The sequence below is a fragment of the Phascolarctos cinereus genome, unplaced genomic scaffold (genome assembly GCF_003287225.1).
Source record: "Phascolarctos cinereus isolate Bilbo 61053 unplaced genomic scaffold, phaCin_HiC Scaffold_5;HRSCAF=322, whole genome shotgun sequence".
Lineage (NCBI taxonomy): Eukaryota > Metazoa > Chordata > Mammalia > Diprotodontia > Phascolarctidae > Phascolarctos > Phascolarctos cinereus.
Genome location: NW_027555958.1, coordinates 111331239 through 111355256, shown reverse-complemented (window position 1 = coordinate 111355256; position 24018 = coordinate 111331239). Strand labels below are relative to the sequence as shown.

Sequence of the window (24018 nt, the reverse complement as noted above, 5' to 3'; positions counted from 1 at the left end):
GTTTAAATAAGCTGCTGCAATTACAACCTGTTTTGTAAATTTTAACACAACATTACAAGCATTAAACCTAAACATATCCACCAAGTGTCTATAAAATGACATAATCTTTTATTTTATTCATGTTCCTGTTCAGTTAACAATCCCTCTTGTTTAAATACTCCACCCAAATTAATTTTTAATCAGCCCAAAGAAATGTAGTATTATCCCCTCTCTTTTCTCAAACTAAAACATTAAGCTGCAAATCAAATGCATGGAAAGGAGTTCATCTTCAAGTGCAAGAATCTTTATCTTACAACCGCCTTTTATGATGATAAAAGTTAATTTGATGGTGACTTTTTTCCAATGTCATCAACTTCTTTCCACTCCCATTTGTATTATACTTGTCTGAAATGATTTGTGGTCATTTTACAAAATCAAGACTTATTTATGCACTGCCACACATAGATCATTCCTAATGTTTTAAATGACCAATAAGGCATAAAACAACACCCAAACTTAAGATCCTGGTGTCTTATTTTATGAGGAAAAAAGAAGCGACTTTTCACATGTGCATCAGATTTAATAGTTCTCGAGTCATCTGTTCAAAACTCTTTTCCCTCCCACTCAAGCATATGCACAGATACCCTGCGATTCAGGTCTTTCACAAAGATTTCATATTCATAAATGCTGGATTTTTGCACATTTTTATATTTGAATATCTAAATATGTTCCCATCCCAGAATCCTCCACGCACACGCACCCACACAAAGAACAACGGAAAACTGGACAAAGCCATACCCACAGATTTTACTTCAGAACTTGCACCTCTCCCATCTGGTGGTCTGAATTACAAATTCATCCCACCAACCTGCCTCCCTCCCCCCCACCAAAAAAAAGACAATAGGATTTTCCTTACTGCCTGAACAATTATTAGTCATAATCTCTTTATTCCTTTATCTTTCAAAAGGTCCTCCAAAGAATGTTCCCTCTTATGGAACTTATCCCAACACATTAACGCTATCAGCATATACAACTATGAGAAACACATTAACAGCATCTCTAAAGCTTTTAATAAACACCTTGAAGCCTTTCTCTTAAATAGCAGAACATCAAGTGGTTAATGTTCCTTCTTCAGGAACAATAACAGGGCTTTTTTTTGTTTTGGTTTTGGTTGGTTTTTTTTCATTCCTGAACTGGTAGCTAGGTTGTACCTCACTCTCCTCAAGTATGTTAACACAGCTATAAATACAGGTGAAAATTATTTTTAGAACTGAGATTACGCAAAGCTTTCACGTTTCTCTCCCGTGCATATGTGTCGACAGTCCATTTGGCCTACTTTTAGGGATCCAGATGGGGAGTGTTCATTGGTGCCCTCTAGTTGATTGTGTCTATAACATGCTAAAGAAAACACCTAAATGTGGCCCTTATTTCTTACCTAATCTCTCTCTTCTGCCATGAAGAGTCATCCAAATCAATCTGACAAATAAATAATAAGCATTTACTATTTGCAAGGTATTGGGCTTAAGACGCATCCCTTGCCCTCGATGGGATTACACAGCTAACACACAAAATAGGATGTGAAAAGTGCAGAGGAGAGCTGCAGATAGTGAAGTGTGGACTGAAGGAGAAACCAAGGAGAACCAAGACCAACAGAAAGGGCAAGATTTCGACAGGCAGGGATAGGGGAAGTGCCCATTCGGCACAAGGAAACATGTGAAAAAAAAAAGTATGGAGACCAGAGAGGAAAGGACACCCATGGGCATATGGTCCATTCTGACCCAAACATAGAGCATGTGATGGGAGGTAATGTAAGGATGTCTCTATAAGGTAAATTTAGGTCAGATTGCGAGAGACTAAGTGTCAGGAAAAGAGATTTATACTTAATTTGGTAAATAGTAAGTTTTAATTAGAGGAGCAACATGATCAGAAAAACACATTATGATGATTATAGAGGCAACAGTATGAAGAATAGATTGGAAAGGATAGAGGCTAAAGTGGCTTACTGGATAGAGCACTAGCCCTGGGACCAGGGTTCAAATGTGACCTCAGATATTTACCAGCTATGCGACCCTGGGCAAGTCACTTAACCCTGATTGCCTCAAAAAAAGGAAAGAAAAGGATACAGGCTAGAGGCAAAGAAACCAATTAAGAACCTATACAATAGTCCAGGAAATTGATAATGATAAGGAGAGCTTAACCTGAAAAAAATGTGGAAGCAAATAAGTGAGGAGGTGGCAATATTGAAACATCAGAATTGACAGTAGAGATTATTTGCATTTTTTGCCTTTTAAGTCCCAGCATTTAGTACAGTCCTTAGCATATAGCAGTCACTTAATAAATACTTGTCAACTGATTAACTGATTGAATGATTGGATGCTGAATACCTCATACAGTTTCATCCCTCCATATCCAGTCAGATCCTAGTATTCCACCAATATTGACAATCATGAGGCAGGACCAGAAGACTTGCAATGTGGTCTACCAATGACCACTTCCCAACTCCACCCTGGTGTTTCTTCTTATTTTTCACTCAAGGATTGATAATGAAAATTAGCATCCCTATTCCTACTGTGAAACATATCCCTACTTACTTCCCTATGGCCTGCTCAGAATCTCTTTGATTCTAAGTCATAAAATGCCTAAATACAACTTCTCTTCCCTGGACATCACTTCTACTCCCTACCCACCTACATCAACCTTATCCCCCTCACAGCCTTATCCCATTCTACCCTAACCTATCATTATGTCCTATAGAAATACTATTGCTAATAAACTTACCTTCATATTAGACTAGTGTCCACCCCACCCCACCACACCACACCATACCTCCTTAGATAAGAAAGTGGTAAACCCTAGCCAAGTAGTGGATTTCCTGAAAACTAAAATAGACTGATTTTATGAGAAAAAAATTTATATATAACAAGGTCAAAGTATCAAAAAAAACAAAGAAAACAATATATCGAGCATCAAATCATAACTGAAATATATAAATCATAAATGAAAACTGCCAGATCTATTAGAACAAGAAGGCAAAGTGAAGTTAGAAAGAATCCACTCATTTCCTCATGAAAGAACCCCCAAATGGAAAAGTCCAAGAAATTGTCAAAGACAAAATCCAGGACTCTTATATCAAAGAATAAATACCCAAGTTATCATGAAAGAAGCAGTTCAAGTATCAAGGAACCCGAGTCAGGATCACACAAGATCTGGAAACTTTTATCATAATTGAGAACACAGCTTGGAATACAATATTCTAAAAGGCAAAAGATATAGGCTTACAATCAAGAATAACACTCCTAAAAACTAAAAATAACCCTATGGAGGAAATAGATTTTTAATGGATTAGAGGATTCTCAAGCATTTCTAATGATAATATCTGATCTGAGTAAGAACTTTTAAATTCAAAGAGTCCAGAGAAACCTAGAAAGGTAAATTTATTTGAACAATTATAAGAAACTGTATGATACTATAGTGCTAACATTCTAATTACAAGAGGAGAAACAAATGTCCCTTCAGAACCCTAATGTCTTCAAAGGTTATTGAGGGAGTTATATAAGAGAAATGGAGAAACTAAAGATAGATTGTTTCTGTTCTAAGAGTTTTAAGAGGGAAAAGAGAAGGAAGAATAAAAAGAATACACTGGTATAGATAGGAGGAAAAAAGATGGTATTTGCACTTCTTGTAACTGAGGTTAAAAGAAGAGAAAGCAAATATGAAGTAAAGAGTGAGGAGGACCAAGTATCAGATTAACTTCACTCATCTGAAATAGAGAGAAAAGGCTTGGAATAGTACACACAACACAGAAACATTTTGGTATAAAAATACATCAAACTCAACACGGGAACAAGAAGTGAACAGAACCAGGGAACAATGTAGATAAGAATAAGATCGTAAAGGAAAGCAACTTTGAAAAACTTAAGAACTCCAATCAATATAACAACCAACCATGTCTCTAGAAGACCCATAAAGCATGTTGTACATCTCTGGAGAGAGAAGTAATGGATGTAAGATACAAAAAGAGATTTAAATTTTTGGATGTGGCCACTGTGTGAATTTGCTTGAGTTGGGGGCTTGAGGAATGAAGTCTTTGAATAGCCGTTATGAGGAATAAAACAAGGAGTAAATAAAATATTAATTTTTAAATCACCATGCCTAGATCAGTGAAGGTCCTAATTGAGATTAGTTACCTTAAATGACTCAGTCGGCACAGTTTAGTCATTTCCTTCACCAACTTTGGGTTGGGGAGAGTAGAGAAGGTAGTTTCTAAGCATTACAGAAAGGGCAGCACTGCCATGGCTCTTCCACAGTCTTCAGAATATGGCCATTCATTTTTGACATAAAACATGGAAAACAAAACGAAGGAACACCGCAGCATATTTACTAAGTATTTAATACTTTAACTAAAATTAGAAAAATGAACAATGCACAAAGAGTAGAATTAAAGGAACAGAATATTAAGATTCTCAAGACTACACTTCTACAAGGGGAAAAAAACACCCAAATACACTTAAAGTATATTGCCTAGTAAACCAAAAGTATTTCACTAATATGAGAGGAAGTTGTTAGAAACGTTAGTGATTGCCATATATAGTTTTGAATCATTGAAGTGACATTAATATAACTGGAAATTATGTAAAATAACCAGAATGAATGCTTTTTACTCTACAATTCATATATGACACCCTTTAAGCTTAGATCAACTCTATAAACAATGTAAAGTGTAATTAGAGAAGGGATAGCATAATCCTAAAGCAACTAAAAGCAGATTCTCTTAACTTCTATACAGATATACACTTTTATTAAAGAGGATTCCATATTATTTTATGTGTGGTTCCATTGGAAATTATTTCTAACAGTCGATGGTAAAGAAATAGATTTTTGATTGGCTGCTTAGGTAGAATTGAGTAGATATTCAAAAGGTATTAACCACACATTTGAGCTTCTCTTTCTCTCTCTTTCCTGATGTTGAAGGAGGCAAGTACTATGGTAAACTTCTTGATACAGAAAGAAGTAAGGGAAAGATGTAAGAAGGGAAAGCCAGTTGCCAGCTGCCTATCTCCCCACTTAGGCAAGTATGTGGCTTGAGTGAACATGTCAATCCTGTTTCTTTGTTTCTTTCGCATTTTTTTCTTTCCTGCTCTTAGGTGAAGTATTAGAGATGGAGGTTAAATAATAGTAAGAATAACGAGGGCAGCTAGGTGGTGCAGTGGATAGAGCACCAGCTCTGGAGTCAGGAGGACCTGAGTTCAAATGTGGCCTCAGACACATAACACTCACTAGCTGTGTGACTCTGGGCAACTCACTTAACCTCGACTGTCTCGCCACAGGAGGGGAAAAAAAAAGAATGACAACAACTAATCTTTATATGGTGTTTACTCTGTGCCAGGCATTATGTTAAGCACTTCACAATGATTCTCTCATTTGATCCTCACAACAACCTTGAGAGTTAGGTTCTCTTATTCTACAGAAGAGGAAACTGAGGCAAACATGGGTAAAGTGACTTGTCTTGGGTCACACAGCTAGTAAGTGTCTGGGGCTAGAGTTGAACTCATATTCCTGACTCCACATTTAGCACTCTAGCCACTGTGCCACGTCAGAGTTTGCAGAGCCAGCTCTGTCCCAAGCAGCCACTGGTTAGACACAAAGTAGCAAAGAATGAGAGTCAGCTGCTGAGATGCTGTTTTCTGAAGTAACTTTGTATACCAACTATGTTCCATTTGGAAGTGAATTTGTCCGCAAATGCTCTAAAGCAACTACTTTAATCTTGAGTTCTTTCTTCCCAAAGACAAAGGCAGAGAGCAGGGTTTATACTTCTGTTTTTGCTAAAACTTCTCAGTAATTATCACTTAGTAAAAGTTAATTGATGTTAACTGGTTAGATGACACTGGTGTGCTAATCATGGGGTCAATCAATGATATATGAAAAAAGGATCCCCAGGGTGTACAAAGGCAACAGCTAAATGACCTCTGAGGGACCTTCCAGCACTGTATCTATGATCCTATGAAGTATCCAATAATTAATCTAGCCTCTGCTGTTAATGCCAGATTATTCAATTATCTGGGCAATGCTGATGAAAAATAAATTAGAGTAATCAATAAGCATTTATTAAGAACCTGCTAAATGGTAGGCATTTGTGTTATACAGACAAAAATGACCAATTTCTTGCCCTCAAGGACCTTATATTCTAGAAGGGGATTACAACTTATTCATAGATAAATACAGGATATTTACAAAGTTGTTTTCTTAAGTGGTAGGAATCAGAGAAATGGGAGATTCTGAAAAGGCCTCTTAAAATAAGTAACACATGACCTGAACCTTAAAAAGAGTTAGGGATGGCAAGAGACTGAAGTGAGGAGAGAACATTCCAGGTATTGGGGGCAGATTGAAGAACTACTAGAAATAACCTCACACTCTAGCATAGAAACTATTTAAAACTAAAATATTAGTTTCTAACAGAAGCCAATTATAATTATGACAATAACGGATTACATCTGTGTAGCATTCCACAGTTACAAAACACTATATACACATCTCATTTAATCCTCATATCAATTCTATGAGATGGTTAGTGCAAGTATTATGAATCCTGCTTTAACTATCCAGAAGTAAAGTGCCTTGTTCAAGATGACACAGTTTAGCTACTAAGTGGCAGAGGCCCTAAAACTCATGTCTTCTGACTCTAAATCTGATAGATTTAATAATATGAACTAATCAAATTTTGATTTACCTTATCCCAAAGGCTGATTTAACACCATTTGCCTCCTATACATGGGGTAAGTGTAAAATTGTAAGCTCTTTGGAAGGTAACACTGGTGGACTGAAAAGAACACTGAAACTTAGAATCAAAAGGCTTGAATCTCAATCACAATTTAGTCACTTACTAGATATTGACCCTGAGCAAGTTATTTAACTCCTATGAGTCTCAGTTCCCTTAGCTGTAAAATACATGGAATCTACTTGCCCAGGGCTGTTATTAGTATCAAATAACACCATGTATGTAAAGCATTCTATTACTGTAAAATGCTAAATATATATGAGTTCCCACTTGTTCTTTTCCTCTAGCATCAACATTCTAAAAAGGAATCCACTCAATTTGGAATTCTACCTCCAAAATGTTTTTGCTTTAATAAAGGCCATTTCTCATTTAAAATATCTTATTGTATGATATACTGAGTATTTCACTCCTTGTGTTCGATTATACTCCAATACATTATTATCAGACTGACTTTTGAAATAGTTTCATGTTCTAATTTCTAATGCCAAATCGCAGGCTTTAGAGCTACAAAAACCTTACAGATCTTTGGGAGTTCTTAACCTAGGGAATACGAACATGCTTGGCTTTTTAAAAAATATATTTTGATAATTACTTCAATATTATTGGTTTCCTTTATTCTCCTATTTTATACATTATATTTTAAACATTTAAAACATGATTCTAAGAGCAGGTGTACAGGCTTCACCAGTCTGTCAAAGAGGTGGATCATATATATACAAAGGTTAAGACACTGATTCTATCAATGCCTTCAATTTACAGGTGAGGAAGTTGTAGAAAAGAAAAGGTAAGTGACTTGGTATTCATGGTCACACAAAGAAGAGTAAGCTGTAGATCCAAGGTCCAAACTCAGGTCCTCTACTTCTAAATCTAGCATTTTGTCACAATCTCATGTTTCCTCCCATTTGCCGGATTTGCCAAATGGGATATGAATGTGTGTGTGTGTGTTGTGATTATAGATCATTTCATTTACAATTTCCAATACATATTGCCCCACAAATAAATGATGTTAGACTACGTATCAGAAACATAAAGTACAAAGGTACATACCAGCCCTTAATCCAACTCCAAATGGCAGCAGAATTCCTTATATGTATCTGCCTATTGCTATTTCCTGCAAATCAGCCATATTTATAAGTATTTAGCAATGGAACTGAAAAACATTCATCTAGTACCCTTATTATTCAAGGCAACATGCTGAATTTTCTGGACCTATATTTATACTTTACTATCCAAGTGCATGGTCCTGTACTCATCCCTACATAATGTAACTCTACAAATACATTCTAGTTTACACCTTTTAAGAAAGTCAGTTTAAATATCTAAACTATTTTAGCTAAAAATATCAGTCATTCAAAGAGTTCTGTGACCTGGTTCTCATTACTTTAAAATTATAAATGGATTACAAAAATAAGTATACTCCAAGTCAATAATCTTCATCTTTACAAGTCAGTTTTTTTATTTAATTTTTCTTTTGGTTACATTTTAAGTTTCAAACCATCTTCCTCCCTCCCTCCCTCCCCACCTTGAGCTAGAGGACACCATTTGACATAGATTTATACATACATGTAAAACCGTACTACGCATTCTTCTTTCTATCATTTCTTTCTCTGGAGGTGGATAGCATCTTCCTTATAGTTGCTTTGAGTTTATAGTACTCAGAATACCGCAGTTGTTCACAGTTGTTCTTTGAACAATATTACTATTACCATATATAACAGTCTCTTGGTGCTGTTCATTTCACTTTCCATTATTTCATGCAAGTCTTTCCATGTTTTTTCTAAAATCAACCAGCTCATCATTTCTTACAGCACAGTGGTATCCCATCACATACAAGTCAGTTCTAAGAGTGGACGGGGCTTGAGATTTCAATGATCACACAGAACATCCTGTCATAATGTGGTTAAAGATAGTCCTAACAAGGGAAAATTGGTTGACCAAGAAAACATAAGCCTTATGGTAAGAAATTATCTACCCAAAAGAAAATTGAGTTTTGGTACCAGGAATGGAGCTGAGGTCAGCCTACACAACATAAATTGTTGTAAAAGAAATAGATTACATGAAAACGTTCATCTCCCCAAAAGGCTCCCCTACAAGGTTCTCATAAGAAAAATTAGAAACAATAATATGTACTGAAGCCAAATGTTGTCTTAGGGAAAGAGGCTGTGGTTATACCTATAAGCAATTTTACTCTGAGGTAAACAGGGGATGTACGTGTTCAGATTTCCCCTAGGCTTCTTTCCTTGTTCTTTTAGAACTGTGCGGAAAGAATTTTTAAACTGCATCTTACAGAAACCTACATACAAAAACCACACTGAGTATTCTGTAAAGTTCTCACAAGCACATAGCCATGAAATTTTAAAAATAAATAAATACATGAATGCTTGGGAGCCTCTTTTAAAAATAACAGTAAGTATAAACACAATAACAATAACAATAATTAACATTTATGTAGCCCTTTAAGGTTTGCCAAGCACTTTACATATTAATGTATTACATTTTAACATACCATTCCTTCCACTGTTACAATAATCCTGTGATGTAAAAGCCATTGTTATCATCCCTATTTTACAGATGAAGACACTGAGCCTGAGAGAATTTGAGTGACTTACCCTGGGTCATACAACTAAATAAGTGTCTAAGGCAGGATTCAAACTCAGGTTTTCTTGATTCCAAGTTCAGCGTGCTATCCGTTACACCACCTAGCTACTTATATTAACCACCCCTTAGCAATGGGATTTTGTGTAGAAAATACAGAAACTTTATAATTAAACTACTTCATTTTTAACATATCCCTCCTCTGAAACCCTCATAACACTTTGCATCTCTTTCCAAGTACTTAATTTCTGCCTTTTTTAGAGATATTAATTCCAATGCTTTCCCTCTTTTAATCATTTCCTATTTATCCTTTATTGTTGGCCAATCAATGAGAGTCAAAGTGATTTGGGGTTAAGGCATGGAGCTTAAAAGAGAAATCTAGCCTGAACCGTAAGATATCTTGCGAGATTTCAGCAATCAAAATTTATATTCCTTTGGGCAGAGCACCCACAGGTTTCCTGTGTAGACAGAGAGAGAGGAGGGTGGGAAAGAAAGAGGGAAGGAGGGATAAAAGAAAGAAGGAAGGAAGGAAGGAAGGAAAGAAGGAAGGAAGGAAGGAAGGAAGGAAGGAAGGAAGGAAGGAAGGAAGGAAGGAAGGAAGGAAGGAAGGAAGGCAGGCTTCTACAACTCACAGTGCAAGCCTCATTTAGTCATTGTTTGGGCTCTGATAGCTCAGAGTGTAAACAGGAATTGTTTCTGTTTTGTCCAGAAACCCTAAGGGTCTTCCTCTCCCAGACCAATTTTTTTTTTACTAGTAAAAGATACCATTCTTCACTCATTTCTTAACTAGCCTTAATCACTGAATGGCATAGCCTCAGACAAACTGAAACCCAGGAAAGGCCTCAGCTTAAAAAGACACTGCATCCAGTGTTATCTCCAGTTATCCCAATCTATGTCTTGCCACTGGTCCCAGATGGCTCCACAGGAGAGCTTTGCACAGCCCCATCTCACTTAAATCCAATTCACATCCAAGTCATGACATCACATTCCCGATGTCACAGTCCTCTTCAACAATGAAGGACAAACAACAACAACAATTTACCTTTTATATAGATAGTAGTAGTTGATTGTTTTCTCCCCCATTAGACTATAAGCTCCTTGAAGGCAAGAACTGTTCTTTGCCTCTTTTTGCATCCACCATGTAACACACTGCTTGGCATATGAGAGACACTTAATAAATGCTGACTGATTGATTGATTGATATTTGCTACACTATCTTATAGAATCTTGGAAGGTTGGAAAGGACTTCTGTGCCCATCTAGTCCATTACATACCCAACAAGAAGTCAATGAGCCTCTGAACACCTCAAAACAAAGGGAATCCACTGTCTCTCTCACCCCATTCCATTTTGGGAGCAGATCTAATTGTTAGGAATGTTTTCTTTTTCTTGATAACAAGCCAAAAATTTATAATTTGCAATTTCTACCCAACTCCTGGTTCCTCCTTTTGTTGCCAAAAAGAACAAATTTAATCTCTCTTCCACATAGCATCTCTTCAAATACCTGAAGATAGCTACCATGTCTCACCTGGGGTTTCTCTTCTCCAGGCTAAACATTCCTAGTTCCTTCCACCTATCTTCATATGACACAAATTCAAGGCCCTTTAATATACCTTCAGATAACATGAATTCAAGACCTTTCATCATCCTAATTACTTTTCTTTGGAAACTCTCAAGTTTATCAATGCTCATCTTAATCTCTGGTGGCTCAGAATTGGACATAGTGTTCCAGATGTCTAACCGGCGCATAGTACAAAGGGACCATCACCTCCTTATTCCCAGAAGTTATGTCTCTCTTAATTAGGGTTGAGATCATATTAGCTTTTTTGGCTGCCACATCAAACTGATAACTCATATTTTGTAATCCACTAAAACTACTAAATCTTTTCTAAACTGCCATCTAAATTTTTTTCTTTCTGATAAAGTTCTCATTTCTAAAACATATAGGGAACTGTTTCTAATTTAGAGGAATAAAAGCCATTCTGTAATTGATAAATGGTCAAAGGACATATATATACATATCTCCCCCAGCTATATTTTAAGATTCTTAAAGGAAGGTACTGTCTCGCTTTTGTCTTTGTATCTCTAGCACTTAACTTGGTACCTGGCATGTAGTCAGAATTTAATAAATGCTTGTTGGTGAGAGTGTCTGTCCTTAATTGACTTACAATCTAGTAGGAGATTTTTTTTGTAAGGCAATTGGGTTTAAGTGACTTGGCCAGGGTCACACAGCTAGTAAGTGTCAAGTGTCTGAGACCAGATTTGAATTCAGGTCCTCCTGACCTCAGAGCCAGTATTCTATCCACTGCATCACCTAGCTGCCCCTCCAATAGGAGATTTTTTTAATGTATGAAAATAACTATAGTATTTCAGAGAAGTACCCTCCAAAAGTGGCATGGGAGCCCAAAAGAAGGATAGCTTGCTTTTGGCTGGGATGATTAAATAAGACTTCATAGCAGCAGTGGCATTGCTACAGCATGAAGCATGATCCCCTTGAAGGCAGGGCTTTTTGTCTTATTCATTTTTATATCTCCCTACGGTTCTTGGCAGAATGCTGTGAATATGACTGTTGCTGTTGTTCAGTAGTTTCAGTCGTGTCTGACTCTTGGTGACCCTATTTGGGGTTTTCTTGGCAAAGACACTGGAATTGTTTGCCATTTCCTTCTCCAGCCCATATTACAGATGAGGAAACCAAGGCAAACAGGGTTAAGTGATTTTCCCAGAGTCACACAGTTAGTAAGTATCTGAGACCAAATTTGAAATCAGGAAGATGAGTCTTCCTGACTCTGAGTCTAGGCCCATACTCTATCCACTACACCACATGGCTGCATGTGCATACACATACACATACATGTACATATATGTGTGCATGTGCACATGTATATGCCTATACTTATACATATGCATATACACATACATATACATTTAAGTGACATAGCCAATGCAGAATTTTTTTATCTTGACTATATACATTCATTTCAATGGGTTTCTTTTTTTTTTCTTTCTCAATGAGAATGAGGGAAATAAGAGAGAGAAAAATGAATATAACTTGGGGGAGAAAAGAGTTAACAAATCTCATAAGTACAACAAGTGCAGATCTATGGAAATGCCAGACACTCTAAGCAGCTTTTCCCTCAACCATCAGTGCAAAATCCCCAAGAAAGTCAATCCTCAAATGATGGTGCTCAGTGCTCTGCCAATGCTCTTCAATTTCATTTATTTACTGGCTTTATTTTTATAAAGAAAAAAATGATAACTAAGAGTAAGTGGGAAGTGATTGTCTTGCATCCAGATACACAGAAGGGAAAGGAAAAAATATAGTAGGAAAAAAGTAGAAGCTTCTCAGTCTGGTCCAAACTGACCATCTCTTCATCGTGAAGAATCTTCAATCAGAGGAGTGGCTATCCCTAAACAAGGGAGGAGGGATGAAGGCAGAGGACCAAAACATAAAATTTTAATGCAGAGAAGGTAACAGCTTGAGGGGTGTCCAGTTATTCAGGGCCTCACCTTCCCCAACACAGAAATGTACTTCCCCAAAGCACATACTACCTTTCCTATGTTCCTGCAGTACTGCCAGAGGAAACAGCAACCTGACCCTATGGAGAGTATCTTTGGAGCCAGGCAGTAATCTGAGCTCCTCTGAGTTATTTTTGCTGTTGGAGAGCAGCTTTTAAAGGGGCAATGTTCTATGAGTACATGTGCAGTTACAGAATAGAAGTTCATGGAAAAATAGGATTCAACATATATTTTTTCATTTACAAGAAACTCCCTAGAAATATGTTTATTCTAAGCATACTTCTAAAAGGAATGAAACATACATAAGGAAAGAGTTCAATAGCTTCAAAAATTTTAAGAGTAGTCATAATAATGCCTCCAATATGATTATTGTCAATTAAAATATGTGTAACCTAGAAAGCACAGAAAGGATCAAACATGTAAGGGGAAAAAAATGAGTTCCAAACAGTTCTGTCCTCATCCTGTGCTTTTCTCTCTCTCTATATATATATCTTCTCATAGATTTTATCCACCTTTTTGGCCTCAATCGTTCCTTCTATTCAACTGAATCTCAAATCTATGTATCCAGTCTGGCCTCTTAATAACCTCCAGACCTATGTTTCCAACTATTTGCTGGAAACCTTACCTGAACATCTATGCAACTCTCTAAGACTAGGTGACTCCCCGGGAGAAAATTCTCTCTTCCAATGTGGAACTCGTAGTTCCACATTGGAAGAGACAATTTTCTCAAAGCAGATGCAGTTCTACACTGGAAGAGAATTTTCTCCTGGGGAATCACCTAGTTCCAATAGAAAAGAACCCCCTCCAAGAACACAATAAACCAATAAAACCTGAATCTGCCTTCTGCACAAACTCAGCTCTCCTTCCTGACTTCCTTCTGTCAATGGTACCAGCACTGCCCAGTTCCCCAGTATTCTCACCGAACCATCAGCTTTAACTCATCCTTCTGGCCCCTAAATCAATCAGTTGCAAAGTTTTACTGATCCCTCCTTCAGAACCCCATTCTTACATTTGGAGAACACAACATTTAGAGAGAATAATGAAAATCATTCCAACAGACTCTCTTATCTTATAAGACACCTGAGGCCCACAGTAGTAAATTGGCTTGCCCAAATTCATATACATAGATAGTAAATGACAGAGTCATAGCTAGAACTCAGGGCTTTGTCCTCACCTCCACCTCCACTTCCCACCCTATGCTCTTTTCATTACATTATGATTTTCACTCCCACTGACACCAAACTAGTTCACATCTAATCACTTCAATTCAATTCAGGAAGTACTTATTAAACACTTACTATGTGCCAGGCAGTATGCTAGGCACTAGGGATACAGATACCAAGAATGAAACAATCACCACTCTCAAGGAGTTTACTTAAAAACAGGAAAACAAGTACATCAATAAGCACATACAAACGAAATATGAACAAAATAACAGAAAATCATTAGAAACTAGTTTGGGAGTGAGGACAATTAGCAGTTGAGGGGACAGGTATCAGGACAGGCCTTATGTATAAGGTGGTACTTTAGCTATATCTTAATGGAAGAGAGGGATTCTATGATGCAGAGAGGTAAGGAAGGGGCACATTCCAGGTATAGGGGACAGCAAATGTAAAGATATGGAAGATGGAGTGATATTTGTGATCAACAGAGAGAAGGCCAGTTTGTCTGGATTAGAAAATACGGTGGGGGAGGGGGGAGTGGTGCATAATAAGGCTGGGAGGAAGAATGGGGCAAGTGTGAAGGGCTTTAAAATTCAGAGTAGTTTATATTTTATCCTAGAGGCAAGAGGGGGAGTCCATGGAGTTCATTGAGTAAGAGAATGGCATGGTCAGAACTGTAATTTTTTAAATCACTTTGGCAGGTATGTGGAGGATAGATCAAATTGAAAATAGAGTTGAGGCTGGGAGACCAATTAGGTGGCCATTGAAGTAGTTTAGGCAAAAGGCTATATGGGGGCCTGAGCTATGAGGTAGCTGTCTGAATAAAGAAAAGTGATCAAAAGATAGAAAGGACAATGTTTGGCATACTTAGACTAGTGAAATAATACCCACAATAGCATATTTGCCTCAAAGTACTCTTCTTTTGAATCCATTCAATATATCATCATTGAATTTAAATACTTAAGTCATAGCTTTGATCATACCGCGATTCCTAAAATTGCTCCACGTTGTTTGTCCAGTAATATCCAAAAATCATTAACCTGACTTTCGAGGCTCCCTATAATTTGCTCCATCCTACCTTTTCTGCCTTATCTCATACTACTGCCATACAGAAACTTGATTCTTTAGCCAAACTGTTATTGTCCTTCATTAGATTATAAGGGCACTGAGGGCAGAAATCATGATTTATTCATTTTTGTATCCTCCATAGCACTTAGCATGGTACTTTCTCTAAAATAGGCACAATTATTTGTCTAATAAAAACATTTTTAAGTTTAATTGAATGGGCATTTATTAAGTGTTTACTATCTGCAAGACACTGTGCTGCGTGCTGGGGATACAGTGAAGAAAAATGACATAACTGCTGCCATTGTAAGGCTACATTCTACTAAGGGATGTGAAATTTACATAAAGAACTTTGAATGCAAGATAGGAGTGATGGTAAGAAGAGGTGATACAGAGTCTATGAAATGCTTTAGGGAAATGTTCTTGGAAAGCTAAAGAGCACTTTTAGCTGGGAGATTTGAGAAGGTTACACGGAGGAGATGGTCCCTGAGCTGAGTCCTGAAGAAAAGGAATCAGAAAGATAAAGGTGAGGAGGGGCAGCTGGGTGGCATGATGGATAGGGCACCGGCCCTGGATTCAGGAGGACCTGAGTTCAAATCCGAATTCAGACACATAACATTTACTAGCTGTGTGACCCTGGGCAAGTTACTTAACCCCATTGCTTAGCCAAAAAAAAAAAAGATAAAGAGGAGGAGAGAATATACTCCAGTCATGAACAATGAATGACCTATACAAATGCATGGTGGAAATGCCTGTACAGGTAAACATATATAAATGAACGTCAAGTTTGGTGAACCGATAGTAATCTAGTTTGGTAAGAAAGTGAACTGTGAAATTGAGGAGTATAAAATAAGGCTGAAAAAGAAAACTGGAACCAGATTATGGAGGACCTTAAATATGGAGTCTATGTTTTATCCTAAAGGCAATAGGAAACCCCTAAATAAATCATATTACCAATGGAAATCTAAAACAATTAATAATTAAGAATAAAATGTCCAAATGTCTGAGTATTCTCCATGAAAAAAGCCTATAACTTGTATATATTTTGTCTTTAATTTTCTATGTACAAATTGTTCTCTCCCAGGGGCCCTCTTCCCATTAGAATGTTAAGTTTATTGATGGCTAGAAGTGGTTTATTTTTGTATTTTTATCCCTAATGCTTACCACAGTGTCTGGCACTTACTAGGAGTCTAATAAACGAATTTGCTGAATCAAATTGAATCCATTAAAGAAATCACATTTTTTTCTTTTTTCGAAAAGTGGTAGACATTTTTGTTCTAGCTTAGCTTGGTCTCTTCTTTCCCTAATGTGCCTCATTCCTTTGGGTTTTTTCTTGATCTTCATTCCTTGTCTTTTCCTCTCCTAATAGAATGTCAGCTCTTTGATGATAACCACAATTTTTCATTTTATCTTTGTGTCTCCAAGAAACAATAAAGCGCCTTGCACAGTGTGTGTGTGTGTGTACACACATGAAGAAAAAGAAAGAAAGTAGAAGGCATCCATTCCTATAATTTCATTGGTGGAGGAAATTTCATGAAAAAAAAACCCTCTTAGAGTCTTAAAGAGTTACCTGGGGGCAATGAGAGGCTAATTGATTTGCCAAGGGTCACTTAGCACTTATGTGTCAGAGATAGGACTTGAACCCAGGTCTTGCTGACTCAGAAGCCTATTCTGTATTAACTGTGCCACATTATCTCTCTTATAGAGAGTAGGTGCTTAATAAATGCTCACTGAGTTAAATTGCTGATTTTCCTTCCTTTTTGTCTCATTCTTGCTGTCATGATAATCAAGTGAAATGCAATAATCTTTCAAAAATAGATATCTCAATAAAAAAGCCATTCCTGTCAAGGGGCAGCTGCTAGGATCTCTATACATTACCCAGCGTACAATATGAATGTCGCTGCTCTTTATTTATTAATGTGAAAGTGGTGATTTTATGAAAAGAAATGATTCAGCAGAGGGTGTCACATATTATGGGATACTTTTATACACTAATTTTAAACCAAAGATTTTAACACTCTATTTGTTATTTACTTAACTCATACAGCAACCAGAATCCACAACATAATTATGAGTGGATCATATAAGGACTCCAATAAGCTTACAGGGTCATGCTCAACCTGTTTTTGTCAGGTAGAATTACTGAAGAGACACATTTTCATTTTCAAAAGATTTTTGGCTCCCATCATTCTGTACACATAACTTTCAGCAATTAAACCCCCCAAAAAAGTACAATGATTTTCATTGGGCTTGTAGAAAACTCTCAGAATCAAAATTCTACAGATGTCTTCATATGAGAGAAAGGATTCATTCACTAAGGATGCATGAAAAAATCTGGAACTTAAAATAGGCTCGTTTTTTTTCCCCCTCTGGTTGCTTGACTAAATTGCCTGAGTATTTTGACTGTGCAGTTCAGGTCCATTAAGGTCAATTCAATCAAAACAGTCAAACCAATTGTGTGTATATACGTAGCTTCAGCTTTCTTTATGTATCTTTTTATCTTTCTAGTGAACTTCAGGCCTGTATTTCCAGCTGCCAGCTAGACACCTCCATTGGGATGCCCTAAGTACCTCAAATGCAGCATATTCAAAATTGAACTCATCAACTTTCCCACCCTAACCTGTTCTTCTTTCCAACTTTGCTGTTTCTGTTAATGGCACCGTCATCTTCCCAGTCAACAAGATTCAAAACCTCCAAGTCAACTCTGACTTCTCCCACATTTGTCAAGTTATGTCTATTCTAATTCCAGAACATCTGGCCCTTGTCCTCCATTACTGCTACTACTCTACTTTAGGCGCCCATGACCTCTCTACTGGACTATAAAATAGCCTCCTAACACGTCTTCCATCTCTATTCTTTTCCCTCTCCTATCCATCACTCACATAGATGCCAAAATCATTGTTCTAAGACAGAATTAACTATTCACTTCCCTGCATAAAAATATTCAGTGGCTTCCCAATTCCTCAAGGATAAAATATGAAGTACTTAGGCTGACATTTAAACTCTCCAAAACATGGTCACAAACTACTTTTTCTACTTTATACCATATTACTCACTTTTCATGCATTTCATATTCCATTCAAAATCTCTAGCTGTTGACCAAAACTTGCTAAGTCATTTCCTGCCTCTGTACATTTGCAAAGTCCATCCCTTGAGCATAAATCATTTCATCCTAATAGCCACCCATAATCCTTTTCTTTCTTTAAGGCTAAACATTAGTACCAACTTCTCTGGGAAGATTTCCAGATCACACCAACTTAAAGTATTTTCTCCCTCCTCTAATTTTATAGGGTATTTGTCTTTATTTCTCCTTTATTTCTACCTTGTCTGTCTCTGTCTTTCTCTTCCTCTTTCTCTCTCCTCTCTTTCTCTCTCTCTTCTTCTCTCTCCTCTGTCCCCATCTCTCTTGTTCTCACTCCAGATCTCACTCTCTGCATGCCTGTCTCTCTCATGTTTTTTGCTTAATTGTGTACAATAAATCCAAATCATAGAATTTCTAATCCAAACCATATATAAAATGAGTCCCCACTAAAATATATCCAACAAGTCTTCCCTCTGCCTAAAGATCTTCCAGGAAAGGGTACCCAACACCTTTTGAGACATTCTACTCCACTCTCAGACATCTCTAAAAATTCTTAGAAAGTTGTTTTGGTTTTTTCCTGATATCAGTTCTGAATTTTCTTTTTTGCAACATTATTTGCAACATCCATTGCTCCTTGTTCTGTCCTCAGAGACTAAAGTCTAAACCATCCTTCCCATGACAGTCATTCATGAAGACAGTTATTATCTATGCATCCCCTTAGTATTTTCTTTTTTTATTTCTTTTTTATTTTTATTTCTTTTATTTTTAATTTATGGGATAAAACAAGCATTTCCATAACAGTATAGTAAAAAAGATTACATGTGAAACTTCAAATGTATTATGTACAACTTGCTATTCCATTTAAATCTATAATAAAGTTATCATGTAAATTTCTTATTTTCCTTTTTCCTTTTTTTCTTCCCTCGCATACCCTAAAAATGGCCATCATTAAACATAAATAGATATGGATATACATGTATGTATGTATGTGTGTGTATATATATGTATGTGTGTGTATATGTATACATACATATGCATCTACATAGACATATATGTATATATGTAAAATCATCCTATACATACTTTTATTAATCAGTTCCTTATCTGGAAGCAGATAGTGTCTTCCTTCATATGTCCCCTAGTATTTTCTATGCTAAACATCCCTAATTCCTTCAGCTCATACCCATGTCATACATTCAAGGCCATTATTATCTGGGATGCCATCTTCTCCAGACACTCTCCTGTTTACCAATGTCCTATTGTGTCCGGAAATTAACTCAATACTCCTGATAAAGAGAGAATACAGAGGGACTATCCCCTCACTGTTCCTAGAAGGTGTGCATCTTTTAATGCAACCCAAGATGGCATTATCTTTCTGCTACATCACTGGGCTGACTCATATGGAGCTTGTAATCCATTAAAACCATCACATCTTTTGCAGAATAACCTTTGTCAAAGCATGCCTCCTCTTTTATGCTGATAAAGTTTTATTTTTGTTTACACTCAAGTATAAGACTGCATTTACTCCTATTGAATTTCATCTTACTCATTACAGCCCAATGCTCAAACTCATCAAGATCTTTTGAGATTCTGATTCAATCACAGGGTCAATTAGCTATTGCTCCTGGTTTTGTATCATGTGCAAATTTGATGAAGGTATTATCTACAGGTTTTTATCTAAGTCACTGATAAAAATGTTAAATATGTCATAATCTTTTGTTATAGAGGGTTTTGTTGTAGAGGGTAGGAAGGTTTTTGGTTTTGTGATTTTTTTTTTAATTTTTGGTATCCCAGATATGCTGTGCCCAGCATTTTACACATAATAGGTATTTAATAATTCTCTTGAATTTTGAGTTGAATTTTACCTATAATGTTAAGAACTAATTCCTCCTATAAAAATGCTGTCCTATTAATAGTCCTCAGTTACTAGAGTGTTCATCTATAGTTCACAAGTGAGTATCCTCAAATCCAGAGACCACTTCTGAGGAAATCATATAAAGACTAGAGGAAAGAAATGGGCATTCATATAACATTTAGTCATATCTGCGGACCATAACAGTAGGGAGCACCTACACAATCAAACTACACAAATCAGATTTGACCAGAATGAGAACTTCAAAAGGAAGGTCAGAAGGGGCTCCCAGAGCCTACACTAACAATGTAGGGGTATAGAAGGTTCTGAAGATACAAATTTATTTCACTAATAAAATCACAGTCACATAGAGCTGGAAGGTGTCACAGCATCATGGTTTTAGAGCTGGAAGGGACATTTGAGATCATTAAATCTAACCCCCAAATTTTACAAATGAGGCACTGAGACCCAAAAAAGTTGTGGCTTCCCCACGATCACACAGGCACCAAATAGCAGTACTTAAAGTGAGGTCCTTGGATTTCAAATCCAATGCTTTTCCTCCCCCTTCACTAAACCACAAAGTCTCTACCTTTGAGTACATTCCTATCACTAACAACTTTCACCACTTAGTAGACTCTCTTCATGAGTTGCTGTAGCTAAATATATGTTATCACTTCATGGCCAACCTTCTAGCTATGAATCTTTCTGATCTTAGCCTGGTTCTTATATGACAGACACAGTCTGTTGCCAGGTCCATACTCATAGCCTTTCCATAAAACGTGGGGAACCTATGGAATGGTCAAGTCCAGTCACAAAAAATATGGATAATGGATAAAATCAGAATAACAGTGGGGCCAATGATAGACAAGATAGGAAGGAGAAAAGCAGAACAGAAATCTTACCCTTGCTATCTATTCTACCTTGCATATTATTCACCATCTGGAGATTCCAGCCCAAGTCCACCACATACCCTCCACCTACGCACCTCATGATTGCTATTACCTTCAATTGAATTTAGATAGCACTCTAAGATTTGCAAAATGCTTTTGATTGCATTTGATCGTCATAACAAGCTAATCAGGTATGTGCTATTTTTAACACCCCCATTTTTCATATGGGAAAACTGAAGCTTAAAAAAGTCAAATAACTTACCCAGGATCAAACAGTCAGTAAACATCTAAGACAAGTTTCTAACTTGAGTCTTCCAACTCCAAGGCCAGCATTCTATGCAGTGAGCCATCTGAGCTACCTTATTGACTTTTTAAATGAAGCAGTATTGTACATGGCCAAAATCCTATTACGAGAAGTATAAACCATATTTCAGAGTCTTCAAACACCTATTCATACACAGGATAGTGACTTCAGTTTCTGTTTTGTCAGGCTTAGATACCAGATGGATGAACAACCTCATTAGAGTAAGGGAATAAAAGAAAAGGGGGAAGGAAAGGCCTGTGCAAACTGTGAAGATAAATCTGGCTTTCGGGAGTATGGGAGGAAGAGAGAAACAAATGGCAAAGCTGGAAGAGACTCTGGGACAGTTGTCCAAGTGCCAAGGGGAGAAGAGGGCCTAAGAATTATTACTGCTGCCCAGAGCTTCAGGCCAGCCCAACCTAGCCAGCCCTCCATTATTCCCGAGTTAATGTAAGAGACAATGGATAATAAACAGAAAGTGCTTCTTTCCGTGAGCACAGGAGTAGGCTGCAGCTCTCCTACTTTAGCTCTAAAGCAGACTTCACTAAAATAATCTGTAGAACAAGCAGCCTGATGGCCCCATAAACCCCAGTGGTGCTGTTATTTTTTGTAGGGGTTGCTTTTTCCCTCTTTGGTAACAAACTGTTTGACATCAAAAAAGAAAAGAAGCATTTTTCATCCCAGTAACATTTTATAATTGCAGATTTTTGCTTCATATCTGGAAAGGGGAGGGGAGGTGGGCGGTGAAAGCTAGATCATTTAAAGAGGAGAGAGAAGCGTACATGCACTTAAATTCTGGTCTCCCCACACAAAGGCCTTATTATATATACACACACATAAATGCGTGGGCAAGATTCAGAGGGTTTTTTTTTTCCAAGTCACTTCCAACCCTGAGCTCTGAATGCATTAGTATATACACACCTCCAACAGAACTAGGTCCTTTATGTTGCTATGGAAGTAAAATCTTTGTAGTTTTAGATGAAGACAGATTCCAGAAAGCATCTTATTCTCACACTTCTTATCACAGGGAGCAAAAACCACTGCATGATAAATACTCCATGAGTATTTCAGATCCCCAGCATCTTAATCTGCCTATTCCATGCCTGTTCTGTTTTCTTACATGTAAAAATATTATATGTTTGGAAAACCTTATTAATTATTGTTTGAATCAAGCTTTATGTAACTAGACATTGTTTAAACCCAGAATGTTATGCCGACCTCAGTGACCCTCCAGGGAAGCAGGAGATGTCTGCAAGGAGTGTTTTGGTTCCACCCAGGTCTTGAGTCTACCCAAAATATTTGTGTTTTAGGTCTTCTCACCTAGATCTTATTTTGGCTCCACCCAAAGCCTGTGTTTTGGGTTCCCCAATATCTTGTTTTGGCTTCACCCAGATTTTATTGAATATTTATACTTACCTGTTGATATTCATCTCAAGCAACCTTACCTGGGAAACCCTTTTATTGAAAACTCACTGCCTAGTGAGTGCTGGTCAACCACCTGCTCAACTCAATGCCCTAGTTCGAACTCTAAATACTGTAATGTAAACCTCACAGAGACTTGAGAGGGAAGCCACACCTTTTTTTTTTCCTCTTGGCTCTCCTCTCCTCTGCCAAATGACTTAATAAAATTCTTTCTAAAACTTTTTCACCCATTACTTATTTTAGTTTTCATAAATCTCACTCCATGTGAGGGCACTGTGGTAAAGCTACTGGCAGAGTGATTTTTGCTCTGGTAAATTTAGTAAATTTAGTCACAAACTCAGCCCATTTCCAAGGGTATGAGACTTATGGACTTTCTCTTCCCTTTTGTGTCAGAATTAGTTTGTAATCTTGGGATATTCTAGAAGCATTTAAGAGAGACAAAATATAATTCAGGTTTAGCAAACATGCCGCCAATTATATACAATATCCTGTAGTCAGTAGCTGTTTTCTGACAGTTCCTTTCTGAAGTGACAATTCAATTCTGAGTAATGTCTTACTCTCTGATATGTTATTTTTCAAGCAGATGGTCTTCAACAACCAAAATCATATCTTTTAGAGGCTTTATTTTTAAAACTGCAGACCCACTTTGTGAATTCATTTCAAAACTCAGTAAAACTTCCTGCTTTTTTTTAAGCTATTAGCCTATGTCAATTGGAAACAAATCTAGGAATCTAAAGAAGCAATATGAATGTTATATACTCAGAGGATTTATGCATTGCCTATTAAAAGTGAATGATGACCTGACTGTTTTGCAAAAATAAATACAGTGAAATAATTGGAGATAAAGATCTAGTGTTCCTACCTGGAGATCTGTTTTCTGCTGGTGGCAGCCTCCTAACCAGTCACAAAATCTCCCCATCCTTCATTCTGGTTATTCAAGCAGAATCTTTTACCTGCTGACAAGGATTTCTGCATCATGATTTCCCCTCCCACGATGGTTCCATTAAAAAAAAAAACCTGACTCTGACAATGAACTTAAGTGTTAACCAAAACAGCGAAACTGAATCTATTGGTTTGAAGGATGAGAGCATGAACACGTGGAGGAGGAAGCAGCAAAGGTGGGTGATGCATTTTATACAGGCCCAAAGTACTGAAGCAAAAAAAAACCATCTAGATAAATTGGGCAGGCTCCAAATTGTAACTGAAGAATAATGGGTGCATCCTGATGAGTTATATATTTCTCTCTTTAGATAAAGTGAATATACGTATGGTTTCATGTTAACATAAATTATGTTTATTTGTTATAGAGCACTATAAAACTCATAGTTCACTGGGTGGATACCTTCCAAAATTATAATTGTCTATATAATATATAATATA

At 37.0% G+C, this 24018-nt stretch overlaps 1 protein-coding gene across 3 annotated transcripts in view; it reads right to left on the bottom strand.

Moving 5' to 3' along the window:
* Positions 1-24018, bottom strand: part of HIVEP2 (HIVEP zinc finger 2) — a 282443-nt gene that overhangs the window by 189502 nt on the left and 68923 nt on the right. The gene's annotated exons all lie outside the window — the stretch shown is intronic.